The sequence below is a fragment of the Cephus cinctus genome, unplaced genomic scaffold (genome assembly GCF_000341935.2).
Source record: "Cephus cinctus unplaced genomic scaffold, Ccin1 Ccin1_scaffold0537, whole genome shotgun sequence".
NCBI classification, from domain to species: Eukaryota; Metazoa; Arthropoda; class Insecta; order Hymenoptera; family Cephidae; genus Cephus; species Cephus cinctus.
In genome coordinates this window covers 44,025-49,246 of record NW_014333196.1, presented here as the reverse complement: position 1 = coordinate 49,246, position 5,222 = coordinate 44,025, and positions in this window count along the sequence as shown.

Genomic DNA, 5,222 nt, shown 5'->3' with positions numbered 1-5,222 from the left:
CAAAAATAAAGGAAGTGAACTTAAACTTTTGACCGGTAGTGTATCAAGAGACTCGGTCGAGTCTCGCGCCAAGTACAGACAACCGGCTGTACAGGGCGCAGCGCGCCGAGACTCTTTACTCGAGTCAACTCCTTATACCTGTGTTTGGAACGAAATATCTTATGAACCGCTATATATGAGGAAAAGTTATTGATACATTCACTATAGGAATTGAAGGTTCTGAAGCGATTGCCACCAAGTTCAATACGATTAGTGTACGAGATCAGGGCGTATTGAAATGGCGAGCGAGATGATTTTATTTCAGTTCCGTCGTCGTCGTCGTCATCGTCGTCGTCTTCGCACATCCATCGCATTTTTTACACGACAGATGGCGCCGACTGCTTTGCCTTCTTTACCTATTTGTACTCTGGATGGGTTGGTAATCAAGATATTTTAGGTGACAATTTTTAGAGATATGGGATTTCCAGATGCTCCTCTCGATAGTTTTCTGTATCTAAGAGTTGGGCGTGGAAGTCCAAGGTGTCCAGGTGTTCTGGTCCGTAGTGTCTTGTATCTAGATGTCGGGCGTGGAAGTCCAGGGTGTCCAGGTTTTCCGCTCCGTAGTTTCTTGTATGTAGGTGTCAGATGTGAAAGTTCAGAGTGTTCAGGTTTTCCTCTCCGTAGTTTCTTGTATCTAGATATCGGATATCCAGGGTGTTCAGGTGTTACGCTTCGTAGTTTCTTGTATCTAGGTGTTAGATGTGGAAGTTCAGAGTGTTCAAGTGTCCCTCTGCATAATTTTCTGTGTTTAGGTTTCCCGTTCTGAATCGATCGGCACCAAGATCTATACAATTGCTGTACGAGATCAAGGCATATTGAAATAGCAGAGAAGATGATTTTAATTCAGTTCAGTCATCGTCGTCGTCTTCGTACCTCTAACTAAGGTCCTTGACGGTCGGTCATCGTATTGTGGTAAACGCGGATTAGCCGTGTTACGATTTTTGGCTTTGAATTTGTACGGTACGCGAAGTACCCGTTAATATTCTGATTGTACTTCTGTTTTTGTCTTCTTTTGATTTATTTGAATTCTGTTTTCTTTTATAACTAATCACTTTGGTCCTGTACGAAATCGTCGCGCGTCGCGCCGCCGATTTTCTCTAATAAACCGAACCTTTTTATTTTAGATCCGAATAGTGTCCTTTTTATTTAGTGTCCGAATGATTTTGTGTGTCGCGTGATCGTCTGACCCATCCGACCTATTGTTCCGAATCCCGACGCCTCCGCATAGCTGAGTTAGCCAACGTAGGCACGAAAAGACGAATCGTAGAAATTGATACGTGGTTCTCGTTCTGGAACTTGATGCCCAACAATACCTTTGGTATTTCGAGAGTACAATTTGTTAGCCTCTGGGTTGCCTGGAACGCGTAGGAATCGCGTAAAGTTGTGCGCCGGTCGGTCTTGCATTTTCCGGTGAGGTCGATCGCGTAAAAGTACGTCACACTATATATACCCCTCTATACCTATATCCCCCAAAAAACACTTACGTGTAAAAAACTACGCCAAGTACAGGATTGCTGTGAATTCCTCTAACAAAAAGTATTGATATCATATTATTGAGGCCAAGTACATAAGTCACTACATGTTTTCCTATTATATGATCTAGCACTGGCCCATCATTTTAATTTTATTTTCAATATTTCCTATAAAGTTTTCGCTACACTTTTATGTTACTGCTGCTTCCCGTATTTAATTATGATTTAATGGTTATTTAGTGATTATTAAAACTTTAGGTGATTCCTTATCGAGTACTACTTGGCAGGTCCGTGCCAGGAATTCCAAATTACTTACTTTGCAAGTGCTCATAGTATTTTAATGCTGTATGTTTGTTATTAAGCTTTTACCGTGATTATTTTTGACGAGTTATTGTTAATATGCTTTCTATAGAAAATTGGTACTGGTTTTGTACCAAATTTATATCAAGAAATGCACGGACCCGCCAAGTAGTACTCGATAAGGAATCACCTAAAGTTTTATTAATTATTAAATCACCATTAAATCATAATTAAATACGGGAAGCAGCAGTAACATAAAAAAGTAGCGAAAACGTTATAGGAAATATTGAAAATATAATTAAAATGATGGGCCAGTGCTAGATCATATAATAGGAAAACATGTAGTGACTTATGTACTTGGCCTCAAAGATATGATATCAATATTTTTTGTTAGAGGAATTCACAGCAATCCTGTGCTTGGCGTAGTTTTTTACACGTAAGTGTTTTTTGGGGGATATAGGTATAGAGGGGTATATATAGTGTGACGTACTTTTACGCGATCGACCTCACCGGAAAATGCAAGACCGACCGGCGCACAACTTTACGCGATTCCTACGCGTTCCAGGCAACCCAGAGGCTAACAAATTGTACTCTCGAAATACCAAAGGTATTGTTGGGCATCAAGTTCCAGAACGAGAACCACGTATCAATTTCTACGATTCGTCTTTTCGTGCCTACGTTGGCTAACTCAGCTATGCGGAGGCGTCGGGATTCGGAACAATAGGTCGGATGGGTCAGACGATCACGCGACACACAAAATCATTCGGACACTAAATAAAAAGGACACTATTCGGATCTAAAATAAAAAGGTTCGGTTTATTAGAGAAAATCGGCGGCGCGACGCGCGACGATTTCGTACAGGACCAAAGTGATTAGTTATAAAAGAAAACAGAATTCAAATAAATCAAAAGAAGACAAAAACAGAAGTACAATCAGAATATTAACGGGTACTTCGCGTACCGTACAAATTCAAAGCCAAAAATCGTAACACGGCTAATCCGCGTTTACCACAATACGATGACCGACCGTCAAGGACCTGTACGCGTTCTACGCGTTACATAATCAAAAGGTATAAATGCCTGACGGGCGGCACGACAGGAAACAATTGAGAGAACGTACAAATTTCTAATCCAAAAATAATATGTCAAACGAAATGTACACAGTGAACCCTGTCGGTCGACGGACCTTCGTGCCGTGGTCTTATTCGAGGTGAGGGATTGTCCTTCCGCGTGTTCGTTACACGCGCAGTCAAAAATCACGAAACAATCAAAACTCCAGTACCACGATTTACACGAAGTTACGTTGCTCACAAAAACGTCAAATGCAACTCGCTTACCGTGGTGTTCCCTGGTCGCGTAATCCAAGAAAACCAAATCGTCAGCCCAATAGCGCTCAGTGCACTCGCGTACTCACAAATCAAATCAAAACGTCTAACGTCGTCGTGTGTCCAAGCAGGAATCTCATCTTCACGCGCTTTGTCTTCGCGTGAAGGATAGCACCACCTCCCCTTAGGCTAATGGGCGGCGATTCGTCCTGCGGATGAATCCTTCAACTCAAACTTTTCGCCGCGCGCTAGTTTCGAATCTGTCATCGCGACAATTCATAATTTCCATAATTTCTCGTGGACAGTTCATACAAGATCAGGTCCTATGAAGAGTATCAGTCGTTCTCGCGTCAGGGTGCACCAGGCGTCCCTGGATTCCCAACTCGCGGAAATATAATTATGCGCAACTGACGATGGGCGCTATGACATAGGGGTCGGTAGTGGTGCTCATTCGTGTGGCGCTGTGTGCGCCGTTTCCAGTTGTCGTGGTTGAGTACCAGCTGAGTAGAGCGCGTTGTCGTCAAGCTGTCCCGCGTTGCGCGCGTCTCCTGGGTCAGTAGAGCTGCTCGGTGGCGCTGTGTACGCCGCTTCCAGTCGTCGTGGTTGAGTACCAGCGGAGTAGAGCGCGTTGCTGCCGCGTGACGTCAAGCTGTCCCGCGTTGCGCGCGCCTCCTGGGCCAGTAGAGCTGCTGTCCGCAGATAGCGCGACTGTCGACCCTCGCGTGTCGCAGCTCCCTTCCTCCTGGAACTCCAGCTGGCTCTCCCTCTCTCTTTCTCCACGTCTTCACGGGCACGGCGAGCGAGCAACCTATTCGAACTCCGGTAGAGTACACGCAAACAAAAGAGAAATAATGAAATAATCCGTCGTCATTTTAATTAGACCCTTGCGGTCGGTGGACTTTGCTATGGCCTTTAGACCCATATCGCGTTTCGGCGTGATTTTCCGCCGAGGACCAGACGGGTGAAATCCACCACGTCACAATAGATACAGAGATGAGTAGGGAGATTGCCAATGAGCCTGTTTTTGGTGATGGCAATTTTTCTTTGGTTTCGGCGCGCCACCTTAGCGGAGGGCCCTCGAAGCAGTTCACCTTTTTTGATTGGTCGTGTATATATAGTAATACTACGCGTGATAATCTGGAGCTGTGTTGTGGTGCGTCGACGCGCCACCTGAACGAGCCTCTCGAACTAGTTCCACATTTTTGATTGGTCGAATGAATTCGTGTGTTCCTCGAGATCCACGATTTTAAACCGGGTGAACACTCAAATAGGGAGACTTGTATCCACCTTTTTTTTTACAGGGTATTACATAAACCGTTGTAATAAGGTAGTCAATACCCTTAATATCCATATGAAGCTCTGGAAATAATAGAGTAAGCAAATAAAACTTAAAAAAAACTCTCGAACGTGGGTAACTACAGAAATATAAGTTTGCTAAATTATATACCACAATGACTCGATGGCACACGTGCTTGCTGCTGAGTTAACGTCCGATAGCCTCGGGTTCGAAACTGACGTCTTACCTCTCTTTTTTTTTAATTATCAACTATGCTTATTGGTTTACCTAATTAACTGAAGTTTCATGAAATACATGATAATATTAATCTACAAATATTGTATTATATTACATCGTATACATCCAATAATTATTTTTTTTCTTAATTATCAACTATGCTTATTGGTTCACCTAGTTAACTTAAGATTCATTAAATATATGATTATATTAATCTACAAATATTGTATTATATTACATCGTATACATCCAATAAATTGGTACATGAATCAGCGAATGTTTCTTCTTCCCGAGAGCCTACCTGTGACAAACACTTATGGTACGCTGTTTCCTTTTTTAATAGCATAAATAATATTCAGACGGATAAAGAGGGCATTACGAAAAAAATACCAAAAACAAAATTGCAATTATAAATCTCGGGCATAAAATGATGAGCATATAAAAATCAACCAATTATTTTCTATGGTGAAATGAAACAAATAATGTATCTGGTTAGGGATTTTTTGTCATTTAATTTTTATCATTCATGGCTACGGAAAGACAACATTTTTAATACATCGAATTATCAGACAAT